The sequence below is a fragment of the Vicia villosa genome, linkage group LG7 (assembly GCF_029867415.1).
Source record: "Vicia villosa cultivar HV-30 ecotype Madison, WI linkage group LG7, Vvil1.0, whole genome shotgun sequence".
NCBI lineage: Eukaryota > Viridiplantae > Streptophyta > Magnoliopsida > Fabales > Fabaceae > Vicia > Vicia villosa.
The window spans coordinates 44,062,784-44,082,754 of record NC_081186.1 but is presented as its reverse complement, the minus strand read 5'-3'; the positions used below and the strand labels follow the sequence as shown (position 1 = coordinate 44,082,754).

The 19,971-nt window shown below is 38.8% G+C and overlaps 1 pseudogene; it reads left to right on the top strand.

Moving 5' to 3' along the window:
• Positions 1–6,972: 6,972 nt before the first annotated feature.
• Positions 6,973–19,971, top strand: part of LOC131618955 (ankyrin repeat-containing protein BDA1-like) — a 64,626-nt pseudogene continuing 51,627 nt past the window's right edge.

Sequence of the window (19,971 nt, the reverse complement as noted above, 5' to 3'; positions counted from 1 at the left end):
GATTTGCACTTGAATGTCCGACTTGCCTTCACCAAGATTGATTGTTGATGATATCATTATCACTGCTTTCACTAGCGTATAAAATTTGCATGCTCAGAATACATCCAACTTCTAATCAGGTGTTTGTTCCTTAAATTGGAAAATGCTTTTTCAACACTTGCAATCCATCAGTAAAGACTTTTAGGAATAAATCATAGTTGTTCGAAACCTTCAACAACAACAACAACAACATCAACACCATTGTTTGAGATAGATTGCAAAAGCTGGAAAAAATATTGTGTTCAATATAGAAGAATATTTTTTTAAAATTTTGCAATCCATACTAAAAGAAATGATGCATTCGACAGTGAGACGACAACAAATTAGATATCATTAGGGTGAAATATGTTGAGCGAGTATTTTATAGTAACACATATGATTATTTTATACCTCGGGTTATAAAAGAAACCAAAGGGTTAAATAATTTATTTTACAGTTGCTAACAAATAAAAACATAAAGTGCATTAGCTAGGATTCGAAGCATGTCCTGAATGGAATAAAACCTCAGTTTTTTTCGGGATGACATGAAAGCTTCGTCATGAAAAGCGTTATTTGTTGTAGTAACAGGTATTGACAAGCTCTTTGAATAGGTGAATCCTGAATCTTTGAGAAGTTCAAGACAATATTTTCCATGACAAAAAGAAATATTGTCATTTGAGTGTGCTATTTCAACACCAATGAAGTACTTTACCTAACTTAGTTTTTGATCTTGATGAATTGTGCATGGCTTCCTTGATTGATGTGAACTCATCAATATTGTTGTGAGTGATTATTATATCATCTACAAGGTTTCTTTAGGGTGGAATGAAGGGAGATGCCAAGATCTTCTAGATTGAGTGGGAATTTTTTAAACCAAAGAGTAAATGGGGGCTAGGAGTTAGGGATCCCTTACAAATTAATTTAGCTCTCTTTGCTAAATGGAGATAGAGATTGATTACAAGTGTTTATGGTCTTTGGTGTGATATTCTTGTATCTAGATACGGTGCTCTAGTTGTTCAAGGGTGGACCTCGGGTTCTTGTCCGTTTCTTCTTGGTGGAAAGGTGTGTTGTCGATCCATGTGTATGAATGTATGACATCTAAAACAATTTGTCCAATTTTAATTTTGACAACACTTTTAAGTGAAGTCTTCTTTAGAAGTGCTAATCAATGTTTGGTTTTGATGATGGCAAGTGAAGTCAGCATCTAATGTGATGTTAAAGATGCACCCAAAATTTCATCTAATGTGGTCAAGATTTCATATAATATGATCAAGTGATGGTGCTTGAAGATGAAGGTGCCATATGATGTGGTAATCCTGTTATAGGGCTTGGAGATCAAGTTGTACAATCCTATCTTTCAGGGACATCACCTTATGTCAAACGATGTTTGGTGGAGTCAGGGAATATCTTTGATCAAGCAGTGTGTCTAAAGATGGTGTCTATCTCCAAGAGTTATCTTAAGTCTCAATAAGAAGATTCAAGGTTCTAGTGATGTGATAAAATCAAAGATAATGTAACAATGAGCACGAAGCTTCGGAGTTGAGAGAGAAATAGAGGAAGTGTGAAAGCTCCTCGAGTGTGTATTGAGTGATGTGTGTATGTAAGAGTATAAGACTAGCTCTCAAATTCATTAAGGAAAATATCGCACACACTTTAAATGATTGGAATGCCTCTCTAATTTTACTCAAACTACTAGAAAATATTTTTGTGCCTAGCAAGTTGACTTAGAGCTCAAAAAGTTCTTTACGAAAGAAATTTACATTGTATGATCGATTATCCCTTAGGCTTAATTAATTATCTCTTTTAGTAACGCCACATAGTCAACTATTAGGGCTTATATTCAATTAGTAACGACTCTTTAGAAAATCTTACATTTTTGTACTTCATAATCGATTATGAGAATTGCATAATCGATTTGGAGCCTTAAAAAAATTCATGAACTGTTTCTATATTTGAGTCACCTTTTGTCCTATGAATAGCGGGGGGGAATTCAAATAACCAAGTTTTTCAAAAAAAATCATGTTTTCAAAAATATTACCTAGGTAACCAGGTTTGGGGGTGCCCTTCACATAGGCGCCAAAGAGGAAAAAATGTGAGTATGCGCTACCCTAGGTGGCGACTTAGTTGAGAGGAAACTAGGGTTTGCTGCAAGGTGGCGCCTATGTAGATATTTTGTATATAGGAGCCATATGAGGAGGCTCCTATGTGTTAGGGATTTTTCTATAAATATACCTTTAATCCCCCTTCATTTTCCACACATTTTCTCAACCATTTTCTCACATTCTCTCCGATTTTTTGGTCATGGCAGACTTGTCGATTTTTAAGAGAGATGGTCATTTTTGTTTCTCGATTGTGAAACCTCCAATTAAAATGAAATTTTGGAACATTCATTCCATAAACCATTTTAAGAGATCGTTGATGCTTTGGTTAGACGGGGAGTACGAAGCTGGTAAAAGCATCCGACAAATTCAGAGGCAGAGAATGAGGACATCAATTATCACGGAAAAAATCGAGCGTTGGTGGAATGATGTTAAGAGCGACACTGATATCATGATCATGATGCATGACACAGACGACATCGTTTTGATGGTTGTGATATTGTAAAAATATTATTGTATTAATGTATTTAATTTATATTCGTGTTTGTCGTTAAGCATTGTTTGTGTTGTTGTTAAGCGTTGTTTTTGTTGTTTTTGTTTAAGCATTGTTTGCGTTGTTGTTGTTTAATCTTTGTTTGTGTTTGTTTAGTTATAATACCAATATGTTTCGCGAATAAATAAAGTCTAATTGAATTCACAAAAGATAGTACAAATACATGACATACAATTATGGGTTGGTGGAGGTTGCTCCACGATTAGGACAATTATTTCTATTGTGCCCGACTTGACGACATATGCTACACTTTCTTTCCATTTTTTCATGATCATCCATATCGGTTATGATACGCGTGTTGTTGGGTCGACCCTTTTTCTTTTGTCGCATCATGTCATTCTGCCAAACTACTTCCCCCTCATACGCAGGCTAGTAATCCTCCTTTGTCATCACTGGAAATGCATTGTTGTATACTCCGAGCAAGGTTTCGTTCTTGTAAATTGTAGATAAGAGTGCTAAGACATCTCGGTGCGCATATGAACATGCTGCTATGACATGGGAGCAAGGCATGCGAAATTCTTGAAACTTTCCGCAGTCGCAACACCCTTCTTCTAGCAGAACCCTGTATTCTTGTCACGGGAGGCCCTCATTGTGGTTAACTGTTTCTTTGACACTGAAGGTGCGGTTGAATCAGTCGAAAACTGAAACATTGTGGTGGTTGGCTTTGGCATATTGTTTTTTCATAAATTTCACGCAGCTTTCGCTGAACATTTGTCTCGATTCGGAAACTGCACTCCCACTCACCATTTCTTGCGAAAAGAGAAGTCATCCTAAAGTAGGTTGATCTCACCAAGGCAGTAATCGGAAGGTGTATATCTGATGCCCTTAAAACACTACGCCAAATTTATCTTTTAGCAGCGCATCTTCGAAAGCGCTTTTATGAAAAGCGCTGCTATAGGTTGCGCTAAAAAAAACTAAAAAACAAGGGAAAAAAAGCGCTGGTAAAGGGGGGGTACGAGAGCACTTTTTGAAAGCGCTGCTAAAGGGGGGTTACGAGAGCGCTTTGTTAAAAGCGCTGGTAAAAGGGGGTGGTACGAGAGCGCTTTGTTAAAAGCGCTGGTAAAGGGGGGTATGAAAGCGCTTTACTTAAAAGCACTGGCGTAGCCCATCGTTATGTGCCCCCATCATTGTTGTTGTCGTAAGCCCTAGTCCATTTCTCTCTGGCTGGATTATCAATCCATATGCCTGCATCCGAATTTGACAATACGATTTCACGGCAATAATGTTGGAACGTTGGTGGAGTTAATGCATATCCAGCATTGACAAAAGTCTTCCGAAGAACCTTATCCTTGATCTACCGCATGAAATTTTGCGTAATATGTCGAATACAGCAGAGATGCGTTGAAGGTGGATCGTGCCAACCGTTTACTGGATTGTTGAACACACTCTCGATGGAAGCATGCCTATCTGAAATCAAACAAAGTCCAGATTGGGGAGCAACTTATCTCCGGAGATTCTTGAGAAAGAAACTCCAACCCCCAGCAGTTTCACCTTCCACAAGAGCGAACGCAACTTGAAAAATATTATTGTTTCCATCTTGTGCAACGGACATCAATAAGGTTCCCTTGTTTTACCGTACAACCAAGTGCCATCTATTTGAATAACTGGTTTACAATATGCAAATCCCATAATGCAAGGTCGGAAAGCCCATAATAGTCAATGGAATTTCCCATTTCCTTGAACACACATTTCGTCGGGAGAATGCGCCGGAAGTGTTTCTGAAATATAAATGGTTTCAAGAGCATAGATTTGAAGTGCAGTCAAGAAACGTGGAAGTTGTTTGTATGAGTCCTCCCAATTTCCATAGACAATTTCAATTTCCTAGGTTTTTGCTAACCACGCCTTTCTATAAGATGGAGTATAGTTATATGTTATAACGATATGAGAGATTATCGTTTTCACCTTTAATGACGGATTTTTGCTCACAAAAGGTAAGATTTCTTGACATATAATATCATAACTTAACTTTCGATGATATTGGGATAGATTTGTGTTACCGGATGTGTGATCTTGGAAAATAGATCTTATCACCCATGAATAACTTTTCTTCCTGTATGACGCAGTCAGCCTGAATCCACAATCAGGGTTTCGACACAGAATTTTGTACCTCTCCACGTTGGTGCAATCCACTTTAAAATCAACATTTTGTGCCATGTGAAAATATGGTTTTTTTGAATTTTTTTTTTGAAAAACTTATTTATTTGAATTTTTTTAATAGTTCATTTCTCTTTTAATACACACTAGAAAGGTATTTGAAATACCTTTCTCTCACTCTCCTCTCACTTTTTGTTACTTTACTTTGCCTTGGTGCTTTTGAAAGTGAACACTTTTTAAATGTATGGTGCTAGGGTCTAGTATAAGGGTAATATTGTAATTTTTTATTGTGAGAAATTTCATTTTGGTTGTGAGAAAAACCAATTGAATATCCTTTCATTTTTCTTTTTTGGTTGTTAAGGTGAATTTTTAGTCTCTTTAATTAATTTTTTCTTGATATTTTTGATGTTCTTCAAATTTTATTAGTTGACATTCACATGACAATACCACTTTGGTTATGCAGTGACAATGAAAAAAAGTTTACATTATTATTCAATAGGAATATATCGTTCAACCATGTCATATTAATAATTTAAAAATTACAGTCTAACTTGACGGGATACATGGTCGTAATTGGTTGACAATGTAAAATTATTTTTACGCTCTCAGTGCTAAAATAATTTTAGAGTTTAATTTTTTAATATTATATAATATAATTATATAAATAATTATATTAAAAAAAATCAAATGAATGTTTAAACTATTATATTTATTGATAGAAAAATTAATTTTTTTCAATAATTTTATTTTTTAAATAAATAATTTTTCATGTTTTGTAAAATAAAATCATAGAGGCCTGTGCAGTCAAGCAAGCTCATAATTTATATTAGGTGCTTGACTCGGGTGAGGTTGTTCACAATATAATGATGTAGTCTTGATGGTGGTTAGCAATAGGGGATATGAAGAAGATTCATTGTAATTTCTATGAATGGTTCACAAATCCCATACCTTATTGTAGATTTGAGGTAGTTGGGTTGTCTATTTTTCTTCTGTTCTTTGTATTTGGCAGTGTTTTAAAAACTGGACCGAACCGGCCGGTCGAACCGTGAACCGGCCAGGTAACCGATCTGGTTCAATAGTTGGATCGGAAATGTCATTAAATCGATGTGAACCGGTCAAAATCGGTGTAAACCGCTAAAACCGGAAAAATCGGCAGTTTTTGTGAACTAGTGGTTTAAATGCATTTTTTATTTTTTTATTTTAAAAAATTAAAACAACGTTGTTTTGACTATTTTAATTAAAAATTAAAATAAAAAATAAAATGAATAAAATATTAAAAAAATTGTTGGATAAGCTGTTGATGTTGTTACCGATAATTTTGATATTGAAGAACGAGATCCCAACATTGAAATAATTTTTCTTTTATTGAAATTAAATTTAATATACAATGAAATTATTTTGTTATAAATTATTTAATTAGATTATGTTGCGATTAAACTCTTATTTGTAATTATATTTTATAATTATGTACTATTTTATTGTGTGTGATACCTATGTGTAAAATTTAAATTTAAATTATGAACTTGTGTATTTTTTTATAATATGATGTTTTCAAAAAATTAAGTGCTAGTTATATTTTGTAGAGACTGAATCATCCGGTTCGACAGATTTTATACCTATAAAATTTTGTTATAACGATCGGTCTATCCAACCGAGTTATTCGGCTTAACCCGGTTTAGTCATGCGGTTCGACCAGTGACTCAGTGATTCGACCAATAAACCAATGACCCAGTACCCTCACCGATTTGAGGTCCGGTCCGGTTTTTAAAACACTGGTATTTGGGTTTAAAGGACCCCTTTGTACTTTCCTATAATACATTGTTGCTCATTAAAAAAAATAAAGTTATATCTTCAAAAAAAATAGTAAAAAAAATATTTATTTTATAAGCAAAATAAATAATATAAAGTTTCAATAGAAATTTATTTAATTTTTAATAAAATAATTATATTATTGTATTTATATTATTATTTTAGAGAATATTAAAAATTAAATTTTATTTAAATATGAAATATATACAATCTTATTTACTTAACGTGTTTCTTAAGTTTATACTTTTCATAATAGCTTTTTACGAAAATAATTTGGCCAAAAATCAAATGGTGTAGAAATACCTTATCCAAAAAAAAAAAGGGTATTGAAATAAGAGACCCGACGTGTGAATAGATAAACGACAGCCTCATTCTTGCACGCATTGCTGAGTTTCAAACATGAACACAAATATTGGTAACCAACTGAAAACAGCAGCTCAAACAGGTGATATAGATCTCCTCTACACAGTAATTCATTATGATCCATCCATTTTGGATATTGATTCAATATAATTTGTTGAAACTCCTTTGCACATCGCCGCATCCTTGGGTGTGAGACATTGGATCGAACTCTAGTATGGTCGAAGGGTAGCTTTTTGGTTTGACAGTTCGACAGAGTTAAGCATGAAGTCGAAGGTTGTTCACATGCTGGTGTCGAAGTGTGCATGTTGTAGTCGAAGATGGGTTTAGCATGCAGATGTCAAAGATGCTAGGGTTGTTAGCATGTTAAATTAGGTTTTAGTGTTTAAACCCTAATTTGTTAAGTTAGCTTGTTTATTAAGTTGGCTTGTGTAATGGGTCTTGCTGAAAAAGCCCATTAGTTAGTATGTTAGTGTTTTATTATAAATAGCATACTAGTCTCTCATCATTGCTAAGCTGCAAATCCTAATTTAGGGTGAGAGAGGTTATTTGTTATTCTTGTAAACTTGTAATCTTGTTTTAAGAGAAAGTAAAAGAATAGCAGTTATAACCAATTCTTGTGTTCTTCATCTCCTCTCTAATTCCCTATTATACTTTGTTATTGGTATCGTTTTTCACAATAAAATGGTGCGGTGAGTGTGGAGAAGATGCCTTCAACAAAGTATGAGATTGAAAAGTTCACCGGAGTGAATGATTTTGGTCTGTGGCGCTTGAAGATGAAAGCCCTACTTGTTCTGCAGGGTTGTTTGGAAGCGTTGAAGGGAGAGGCAGCCATGAATGCTGCATTAACGGCAGCGGAGAAGACAACTATGATCGGGAAAGCACACATCGCAATTCTGTTGAGCCTTGGTGATAAGGTTCTACGACAGGTATCAAAGGAGACGACGGCATCAGGGTTATGGGCGAAACTTGAAAGTTTGTATATGACCAAATCGCTGGTAAATCGACTCTACCTGAAGTGGGCTTTGTATTCATTCAAGATGGTTGAAGACAAAGTGTTGGCTGAGCAATTGGATATGTTCAACAAGCTGATTCTTGATCTTGAAAATATCGATGTAAAGATTGATGATGAAGATCAAGCGCTGTTACTATTGTGCGCTTTTCCTCGATCACATGCTCACTTCAAAGAAACTCTCTTGTATGGAAGGGAGTCCCTGACGTTTGAAGAAGTTCAATCAGCCTTGTATTCTAAGGACTTGAATGAACGAAAGGAGCATAAACCTTCGACTATTGGTGAAGGTTTGGCCATTAAAGGAAAATTCTTGCGAAAGAATGGTAAGTTCGACAAGAAGGGCAAAAGCCAGTCGAAGTCTTACAGTGGCGAAGCATCTGGCATTCGATGCTATCATTGTAAGAAGGAGGGTCACACAAGAAAGGTGTGCCCTGAACGTCTGAAAGATCATGGAGGTAAGGATAATGGCAATGCAGCCATTGTTCAAGATGATTTTGAATCATCTGATGATCTTGTAGTTTCAAGCAGTGACTCGAGAAGAGTGAATTATGGATTCAAGTTGCACTTGGCACATGACTCCAAACAAAGACTTGTTCGAGGAATTATGTGATCAAGATGGTGGATCAGTATTGCTGGGAAACAACAAGGCTTGCAAGATTGCAGGTGTTGGATCTGTAAGGTTCAAGCTCCATGATGAGTCAATAAGGTTGTTGACTAAAGTCAGGTATGTTCCTGATTTGAAGAGAAATCTACTTTCTCTTGGTGAATTCGACAAGAAAGGATATGTTTTCCAAGGAGAGAAAAATGTCCTAAGAGTCATGAAGGGAACGAAGGAAGTCTTGAGAGGCGTGATGAAACAAGGCTTATATACCCTTGAGGCTGAAGTTGTAAGTGGTTCGACAAATGTTGCATCCACGAAACCTTTGTCGAAGACAGAAATCTGGCACATGAGATTGGGCCATGTCAGTGAAAGGGGTCTGGTCGAATTAGGGAAACAAAATATGCTTGGTGGTGAAAAAGTCGAAAAGCTAAAGTTTTGTGAACCCTATGTACTTGGAAAATCTTGCAGAGTGAAGTTCAACAAAGGCAAACAAAGAACACATGGATCCCTTGATTATATCCAAGCTGATCTTTGGGGGCCTGCAAGGTGTGCATCACATTCTGGAGCGAGGTATTTCCTATCCATAGTAGATGATTATTCTAGGAAATTATGGGTATTCATCCAGAAGACTAAGGATGAAACTTTTGAGAATTTCAAAAGTTGGAAGACTCTGGTTGAAAATCAAACTGCAAGAAAGGTCAAGAGGTTAAGAACCGGCAATGGCCTTGAATTTTGCAATGAGGAATTCGACAGTTTTTGTGCTGCCTCTGGTATTGCAAGGCACAGAACTACTGCAGGTACTCCACAGCAAAATGGTTTTGGCTGAAAGGTTAAATCGAACTATTTTGGAGAGAGTCAGATGCATGTTGACTAGTGCTGGACTAAAGAAGGTGTTCTGGGCTGAGGCTGTTCCGACAGCAACATATTTGATAAATAGATGTCCTTCGACAGCGTTAGATATGAAGACACCTGAAGAAGTTTGGTCGGGACATCCACCAGATCTCGACAAACTGAGAGTATTTGGCTGCGTAGCCTATGCTCACATTAGGCAAGACAAGGTCGAACCTAGAGCTCTGAAATGCATGTTCATGGGATACCCTGAAGGAGTCAAAGCTTATAGGCTATGGTGCCTAGAGCCAGGTCACAGGAGGTGTATCACCAGTCGAGATGTAGTTTTCAATGAAGCTGAAATGGCTTTTAAGAAAACTGATGATGTTGGTCAAAGTACAGAAACATCTGACGAAGAGCTGGAACAGGTAGAGATTCCTGTTGAGGTGGAGCATGTTGATGCTGAATTGCATATCCCTGATGAAGTCGAAGAAGAAGCAGAAGATGCTGAGGAGGATGAGGAAACTGTCGATGACTACCTATTGTCGAGAGAAAGGTCGAGAAGAGTCATTAAGGCACCTCAGAGACTTGGGTATGCAGATCTTATAGCTTATGCCTTAATCTCTGCAAGTGAGGTTCTAGACAAAGAACCTACAGACTACAAGGAAGTTATGAGGAGTCGAAATAAGACATAATGGTTGAAGGCCATGGATGATGAGATGAAATCTCTTCATGATAATCACACTTGAGAACTGATCAAGAAACCTGCTGGGGCAAGGTTAGTCAGTTGTAAATGGATTTTCAAAGTTAAGGAAGGAATCGAAGGAGTGACGTCGAAAAGATACAAGGCAAGGTTTGTTGCAAGGGGTTTCACTCAGAAAGAAGGTGTCGACTTCAATGATGTGTTTTCTCCTGTTATGAAGCATAGGTCCATTCGAATGTTGCTTGCCATGGTGGCACAGTTCGACCTTGAACTGGAACAGATGGATGTGAAGACTGCCTTCTTGTATGGTGATCTAGATGAAACGTTCCTGATGAGGAAACCTGAAGGGTATGTCGAAAAGGGGAAGGAAGATTGTGTGTACAAGTTAAAGAGATCTTTGTATGGGCTGAAACAGTCTCCTCGACAGCAGAATAGGAGATTCGACAAGTTCATGGCACGCATAAGTTTCATTAGAAGTCAGTTCGACCACTGCGTTTACTTCAGATTTCGACCTGGTAATTCATTTGTTAGTTTGTTGCTTTATGTGGATGATATTCTCATAGCAAGCAACAATGTTGAAGATGTGATGAGGGTGAAGGCTGAACTCAATAAGGAGTTCGATATGAAGGATCTGGGAGCTGCTTCCAGGATTCTTGGAATTGACATTCGAAGAGATAGAAAGAAGTCGAAGTTATGCTTATCTCAAGAGGCATATCTATGAAAGATTCTCGAAAAGTTTGGTATGTCGAATTCGAAGCCAGTTGTGACTCCAACAAACCCTCAAATCAAGTTGAGTATTGATCAGTGTCCCAGTACTGATGTTGAAAGAGCCTATATGAATAGCATCATGTATGCTAATATAGTTGGTTCTTTGATGTATGCTATGGTCTGTACTAGACCCGACATAGCATATGCAGTAAGTCTTGTAAGCAGGTACATGGCGAATCCTGGAAAGGCTCACTGGCAAGCATTGAAGTGGATTTTAAGGTACATAAATGGGTCTCTAAACAGAGTCCTAATTTATGGTGGAGTCTTGGGTGAAGATAGTAAAGCAGTAATAGAAGGATATGTCGACTCTGATTATCCAGGTTGTATGGATTCTAGAAAATCTATTTCTGGATATGTTTTCACTATGTTTGGCACTGCAATTAGTTGGAAAGCAACACTTCAGAAGGTTGTTGCTCTATCAACCACTGAAGCGGAGTATATTGCCCTAACTGAAGTTGTGAAAGAAGCATTGTGGCTTGAAGGTTTTGCGAAGAAGCTGAAACTTCAAGGTCGAGGTATCACTGTTAAATGTGATAGTCAGAGTGCAATAAACCTGTCGAAGAATTCAGCCTATCATGAATGAACTAAGCACATTGATGTGAGACTGCATTTCGTCAGAGGAGTAATCGAGCGTGGAGAAGTCCAAGTGCTGAAGGTTTCGACTGAAAACAATGCTGCTGATATGATCACAAAGACATTGCCGAGTTGCAAGTTTTTCCACTGTATGCAGTTGATAAAGCTGCATGAAGAAAGCTAGTTTGTTTCCTTGATGTAGTAGAGTTAGATCCAAGGTGGAGATTTGTGAGATATTGGATCGAACTCTAGTATGGTCGAATGGTAGCTTCTTGGTTCGACAGTTAGACAGAGTTAAGCATGAAGTCGAAGGTTGTTCACATGCTGGTGTCGAAGTGTGCATGCTGTAATCGAAGATGGGTCTAGCATGCAGATGTCGAAGATTCTAGGGTTGTTAGCATATTAAATTAGGTTTTAGTGTTTAAACCCTAATTTGTTAAGTTAGCTTGTTTATTAAGTTGGCTTATGTAGTGGGCCTTGCTGAAAAAGCTCATTGGTTAGTATGTTAGGTTTTATTATAAATAGCATACTAGTCTCTCATCATTGCTAAGCTGCAAATACTAATTTTGGGTGAGAGAGGTTATTTGTTATTCTTGTAAACTTGTAATCTTGTTTTAAGAGAAAGTAAAAGAATAGCAGTTATAACCAATTCTTGTGTTCTTCATCTCCTCTCTAATTCCCTATTATACTTTGTTATTGGTATCGTTTTTCACAATAAAATGGTGCGGTGAGTGTGGAGAAGATGCCTTCAACAAAGTATGAGATTGAAAAGTTCACCGGAGTGAATGATTTTGGTCTGTGGCGCTTGAAGATGAAAGCCCTACTTGTTCTGCAGGGTTGTTTGGAAGCGTTGAAGGGAGAGGCAGCCATGAATGCTGCATTAACGGCAGCGGAGAAGACAACTATGATCGGGAAAGCACACATCGCAATTCTGTTGAGCCTTGGTGATAAGGTTCTACGACAGGTATCAAAGGAGACGACGGCATCAGGGTTATGGGCGAAACTTGAAAGTTTGTATATGACCAAATCGCTGGTAAATCGACTCTACCTGAAGTGGGCTTTGTATTCATTCAAGATGGTTGAAGACAAAGTGTTGGCTGAGCAATTGGATATGTTCAACAAGCTGATTCTTGATCTTGAAAATATCGATGTAAAGATTGATGATGAAGATCAAGCGCTGTTACTATTGTGCGCTTTTCCTCGATCACATGCTCACTTCAAAGAAACTCTCTTGTATGGAAGGGAGTCCCTGACGTTTGAAGAAGTTCAATCAGCCTTGTATTCTAAGGACTTGAATGAACGAAAGGAGCATAAACCTTCGACTATTGGTGAAGGTTTGGCCATTAAAGGAAAATTCTTGCGAAAGAATGGTAAGTTCGACAAGAAGGGCAAAAGCCAGTCGAAGTCTTACAGTGGCGAAGCATCTGGCATTCGATGCTATCATTGTAAGAAGGAGGGTCACACAAGAAAGGTGTGCCCTGAACGTCTGAAAGATCATGGAGGTAAGGATAATGGCAATGCAGCCATTGTTCAAGATGATTTTGAATCATCTGATGATCTTGTAGTTTCAAGCAGTGACTCGAGAAGAGTGAATTATGGATTCAAGTTGCACTTGGCACATGACTCCAAACAAAGACTTGTTCGAGGAATTATGTGATCAAGATGGTGGATCAGTATTGCTGGGAAACAACAAGGCTTGCAAGATTGCAGGTGTTGGATCTGTAAGGTTCAAGCTCCATGATGAGTCAATAAGGTTGTTGACTAAAGTCAGGTATGTTCCTGATTTGAAGAGAAATCTACTTTCTCTTGGTGAATTCGACAAGAAAGGATATGTTTTCCAAGGAGAGAAAAATGTCCTAAGAGTCATGAAGGGAACGAAGGAAGTCTTGAGAGGCGTGATGAAACAAGGCTTATATACCCTTGAGGCTGAAGTTGTAAGTGGTTCGACAAATGTTGCATCCACGAAACCTTTGTCGAAGACAGAAATCTGGCACATGAGATTGGGCCATGTCAGTGAAAGGGGTCTGGTCGAATTAGGGAAACAAAATATGCTTGGTGGTGAAAAAGTCGAAAAGCTAAAGTTTTGTGAACCCTATGTACTTGGAAAATCTTGCAGAGTGAAGTTCAACAAAGGCAAACAAAGAACACATGGATCCCTTGATTATATCCAAGCTGATCTTTGGGGGCCTGCAAGGTGTGCATCACATTCTGGAGCGAGGTATTTCCTATCCATAGTAGATGATTATTCTAGGAAATTATGGGTATTCATCCAGAAGACTAAGGATGAAACTTTTGAGAATTTCAAAAGTTGGAAGACTCTGGTTGAAAATCAAACTGGAAGAAAGGTCAAGAGGTTAAGAACCGGCAATGGCCTTGAATTTTGCAATGAGGAATTCGACAGTTTTTGTGCTGCCTCTGGTATTGCAAGGCACAGAACTACTGCAGGTACTCCACAGCAAAATGGTTTTGGCTGAAAGGTTAAATCGAACTATTTTGGAGAGAGTCAGATGCATGTTGACTAGTGCTGGACTAAAGAAGGTGTTCTGGGCTGAGGCTGTTCCGACAGCAACATATTTGATAAATAGATGTCCTTCGACAGCGTTAGATATGAAGACACCTGAAGAAGTTTGGTCGGGACATCCACCAGATCTCGACAAACTGAGAGTATTTGGCTGCGTAGCCTATGCTCACATTAGGCAAGACAAGGTCGAACCTAGAGCTCTGAAATGCATGTTCATGGGATACCCTGAAGGAGTCAAAGCTTATAGGCTATGGTGCCTAGAGCCAGGTCACAGGAGGTGTATCACCAGTCGAGATGTAGTTTTCAATGAAGCTGAAATGGCTTTTAAGAAAACTGATGATGTTGGTCAAAGTACAGAAACATCTGACGAAGAGCTGGAACAGGTAGAGATTCCTGTTGAGGTGGAGCATGTTGATGCTGAATTGCATATCCCTGATGAAGTCGAAGAAGAAGCAGAAGATGCTGAGGAGGATGAGGAAACTGTCGATGACTACCTATTGTCGAGAGAAAGGTCGAGAAGAGTCATTAAGGCACCTCAGAGACTTGGGTATGCAGATCTTATAGCTTATGCCTTAATCTCTGCAAGTGAGGTTCTAGACAAAGAACCTACAGACTACAAGGAAGTTATGAGGAGTCGAAATAAGACATAATGGTTGAAGGCCATGGATGATGAGATGAAATCTCTTCATGATAATCACACTTGAGAACTGATCAAGAAACCTGCTGGGGCAAGGTTAGTCAGTTGTAAATGGATTTTCAAAGTTAAGGAAGGAATCGAAGGAGTGACGTCGAAAAGATACAAGGCAAGGTTTGTTGCAAGGGGTTTCACTCAGAAAGAAGGTGTCGACTTCAATGATGTGTTTTCTCCTGTTATGAAGCATAGGTCCATTCGAATGTTGCTTGCCATGGTGGCACAGTTCGACCTTGAACTGGAACAGATGGATGTGAAGACTGCCTTCTTGTATGGTGATCTAGATGAAACGTTCCTGATGAGGAAACCTGAAGGGTATGTCGAAAAGGGGAAGGAAGATTGTGTGTACAAGTTAAAGAGATCTTTGTATGGGCTGAAACAGTCTCCTCGACAGCAGAATAGGAGATTCGACAAGTTCATGGCACGCATAAGTTTCATTAGAAGTCAGTTCGACCACTGCGTTTACTTCAGATTTCGACCTGGTAATTCATTTGTTAGTTTGTTGCTTTATGTGGATGATATTCTCATAGCAAGCAACAATGTTGAAGATGTGATGAGGGTGAAGGCTGAACTCAATAAGGAGTTCGATATGAAGGATCTGGGAGCTGCTTCCAGGATTCTTGGAATTGACATTCGAAGAGATAGAAAGAAGTCGAAGTTATGCTTATCTCAAGAGGCATATCTATGAAAGATTCTCGAAAAGTTTGGTATGTCGAATTCGAAGCCAGTTGTGACTCCAACAAACCCTCAAATCAAGTTGAGTATTGATCAGTGTCCCAGTACTGATGTTGAAAGAGCCTATATGAATAGCATCATGTATGCTAATATAGTTGGTTCTTTGATGTATGCTATGGTCTGTACTAGACCCGACATAGCATATGCAGTAAGTCTTGTAAGCAGGTACATGGCGAATCCTGGAAAGGCTCACTGGCAAGCATTGAAGTGGATTTTAAGGTACATAAATGGGTCTCTAAACAGAGTCCTAATTTATGGTGGAGTCTTGGGTGAAGATAGTAAAGCAGTAATAGAAGGATATGTCGACTCTGATTATCCAGGTTGTATGGATTCTAGAAAATCTATTTCTGGATATGTTTTCACTATGTTTGGCACTGCAATTAGTTGGAAAGCAACACTTCAGAAGGTTGTTGCTCTATCAACCACTGAAGCGGAGTATATTGCCCTAACTGAAGTTGTGAAAGAAGCATTGTGGCTTGAAGGTTTTGCGAAGAAGCTGAAACTTCAAGGTCGAGGTATCACTGTTAAATGTGATAGTCAGAGTGCAATAAACCTGTCGAAGAATTCAGCCTATCATGAATGAACTAAGCACATTGATGTGAGACTGCATTTCGTCAGAGGAGTAATCGAGCGTGGAGAAGTCCAAGTGCTGAAGGTTTCGACTGAAAACAATGCTGCTGATATGATCACAAAGACATTGCCGAGTTGCAAGTTTTTCCACTGTATGCAGTTGATAAAGCTGCATGAAGAAAGCTAGTTTGTTTCCTTGATGTAGTAGAGTTAGATCCAAGGTGGAGATTTGTGAGATATTGGATCGAACTCTAGTATGGTCGAATGGTAGCTTCTTGGTTCGACAGTTAGACAGAGTTAAGCATGAAGTCGAAGGTTGTTCACATGCTGGTGTCGAAGTGTGCATGCTGTAATCGAAGATGGGTCTAGCATGCAGATGTCGAAGATTCTAGGGTTGTTAGCATATTAAATTAGGTTTTAGTGTTTAAACCCTAATTTGTTAAGTTAGCTTGTTTATTAAGTTGGCTTATGTAGTGGGCCTTGCTGAAAAAGCTCATTGGTTAGTATGTTAGGTTTTATTATAAATAGCATACTAGTCTCTCATCATTGCTAAGCTGCAAATACTAATTTTGGGTGAGAGAGGTTATTTGTTATTCTTGTAAACTTGTAATCTTGTTTTAAGAGAAAGTAAAAGAATAGCAGTTATAACCAATTCTTGTGTTCTTCATCTCCTCTCTAATTCCCTATTATACTTTGTTATTGGTATCGTTTTTCACAATAAAATGGTGCGGTGAGTGTGGAGAAGATGCCTTCAACAAAGTATGAGATTGAAAAGTTCACCGGAGTGAATGATTTTGGTCTGTGGCGCTTGAAGATGAAAGCCCTACTTGTTCTGCAGGGTTGTTTGGAAGCGTTGAAGGGAGAGGCAGCCATGAATGCTGCATTAACGGCAGCGGAGAAGACAACTATGATCGGGAAAGCACACATCGCAATTCTGTTGAGCCTTGGTGATAAGGTTCTACGACAGGTATCAAAGGAGACGACGGCATCAGGGTTATGGGCGAAACTTGAAAGTTTGTATATGACCAAATCGCTGGTAAATCGACTCTACCTGAAGTGGGCTTTGTATTCATTCAAGATGGTTGAAGACAAAGTGTTGGCTGAGCAATTGGATATGTTCAACAAGCTGATTCTTGATCTTGAAAATATCGATGTAAAGATTGATGATGAAGATCAAGCGCTGTTACTATTGTGCGCTTTTCCTCGATCACATGCTCACTTCAAAGAAACTCTCTTGTATGGAAGGGAGTCCCTGACGTTTGAAGAAGTTCAATCAGCCTTGTATTCTAAGGACTTGAATGAACGAAAGGAGCATAAACCTTCGACTATTGGTGAAGGTTTGGCCATTAAAGGAAAATTCTTGCGAAAGAATGGTAAGTTCGACAAGAAGGGCAAAAGCCAGTCGAAGTCTTACAGTGGCGAAGCATCTGGCATTCGATGCTATCATTGTAAGAAGGAGGGTCACACAAGAAAGGTGTGCCCTGAACGTCTGAAAGGTCATGGAGGTAAGGATAATGGCAATGCAGCCATTGTTCAAGATGATTTTGAATCATCTGATGATCTTGTAGTTTCAAGCAGTGACTCGAGAAGAGTGAATTATGGATTCAAGTTGCACTTGGCACATGACTCCAAACAAAGACTTGTTCGAGGAATTATGTGATCAAGATGGTGGATCAGTATTGCTGGGAAACAACAAGGCTTGCAAGATTGCAGGTGTTGGATCTGTAAGGTTCAAGCTCCATGATGAGTCAATAAGGTTGTTGACTAAAGTCAGGTATGTTCCTGATTTGAAGAGAAATCTACTTTCTCTTGGTGAATTCGACAAGAAAGGATATGTTTTCCAAGGAGAGAAAAATGTCCTAAGAGTCATGAAGGGAACGAAGGAAGTCTTGAGAGGCGTGATGAAACAAGGCTTATATACCCTTGAGGCTGAAGTTGTAAGTGGTTCGACAAATGTTGCATCCACGAAACCTTTGTCGAAGACAGAAATCTGGCACATGAGATTGGGCCATGTCAGTGAAAGGGGTCTGGTCGAATTAGGGAAACAAAATATGCTTGGTGGTGAAAAAGTCGAAAAGCTAAAGTTTTGTGAACCCTATGTACTTGGAAAATCTTGCAGAGTGAAGTTCAACAAAGGCAAACAAAGAACACATGGATCCCTTGATTATATCCAAGCTGATCTTTGGGGGCCTGCAAGGTGTGCATCACATTCTGGAGCGAGGTATTTCCTATCCATAGTAGATGATTATTCTAGGAAATTATGGGTATTCATCCAGAAGACTAAGGATGAAACTTTTGAGAATTTCAAAAGTTGGAAGACTCTGGTTGAAAATCAAACTGGAAGAAAGGTCAAGAGGTTAAGAACCGGCAATGGCCTTGAATTTTGCAATGAGGAATTCGACAGTTTTTGTGCTGCCTCTGGTATTGCAAGGCACAGAACTACTGCAGGTACTCCACAGCAAAATGGTTTTGGCTGAAAGGTTAAATCGAACTATTTTGGAGAGAGTCAGATGCATGTTGACTAGTGCTGGACTAAAGAAGGTGTTCTGGGCTGAGGCTGTTCCGACAGCAACATATTTGATAAATAGATGTCCTTCGACAGCGTTAGATATGAAGACACCTGAAGAAGTTTGGTCGGGACATCCACCAGATCTCGACAAACTGAGAGTATTTGGCTGCGTAGCCTATGCTCACATTAGGCAAGACAAGGTCGAACCTAGAGCTCTGAAATGCATGTTCATGGGATACCCTGAAGGAGTCAAAGCTTATAGGCTATGGTGCCTAGAGCCAGGTCACAGGAGGTGTATCACCAGTCGAGATGTAGTTTTCAATGAAGCTGAAATGGCTTTTAAGAAAACTGATGATGTTGGTCAAAGTACAGAAACATCTGACGAAGAGCTGGAACAGGTAGAGATTCCTGTTGAGGTGGAGCATGTTGATGCTGAATTGCATATCCCTGATGAAGTCGAAGAAGAAGCAGAAGATGCTGAGGAGGATGAGGAAACTGTCGATGACTACCTATTGTCGAGAGAAAGGTCGAGAAGAGTCATTAAGGCACCTCAGAGACTTGGGTATGCAGATCTTATAGCTTATGCCTTAATCTCTGCAAGTGAGGTTCTAGACAAAGAACCTACAGACTACAAGGAAGTTATGAGGAGTCGAAATAAGACATAATGGTTGAAGGCCATGGATGATGAGATGAAATCTCTTCATGATAATCACACTTGAGAACTGATCAAGAAACCTGCTGGGGCAAGGTTAGTCAGTTGTAAATGGATTTTCAAAGTTAAGGAAGGAATCGAAGGAGTGACGTCGAAAAGATACAAGGCAAGGTTTGTTGCAAGGGGTTTCACTCAGAAAGAAGGTGTCGACTTCAATGATGTGTTTTCTCCTGTTATGAAGCATAGGTCCATTCGAATGTTGCTTGCCATGGTGGCACAGTTCGACCTTGAACTGGAACAGATGGATGTGAAGACTGCCTTCTTGTATGGTGATCTAGATGAAACGTTCCTGATGAGGAAACCTGAAGGGTATGTCGAAAAGGGGAAGGAAGATTGTGTGTACAAGTTAAAGAGATCTTTGTATGGGCTGAAACAGTCTCCTCGACAGCAGAATAGGAGATTCGACAAGTTCATGGCACGCATAAGTTTCATTAGAAGTCAGTTCGACCACTGCGTTTACTTCAGATTTCGACCTGGTAATTCATTTGTTAGTTTGTTGCTTTATGTGGATGATATTCTCATAGCAAGCAACAATGTTGAAGATGTGATGAGGGTGAAGGCTGAACTCAATAAGGAGTTCGATATGAAGGATCTGGGAGCTGCTTCCAGGATTCTTGGAATTGACATTCGAAGAGATAGAAAGAAGTCGAAGTTATGCTTATCTCAAGAGGCATATCTATGAAAGATTCTCGAAAAGTTTGGTATGTCGAATTCGAAGCCAGTTGTGACTCCAACAAACCCTCAAATCAAGTTGAGTATTGATCAGTGTCCCAGTACTGATGTTGAAAGAGCCTATATGAATAGCATCATGTATG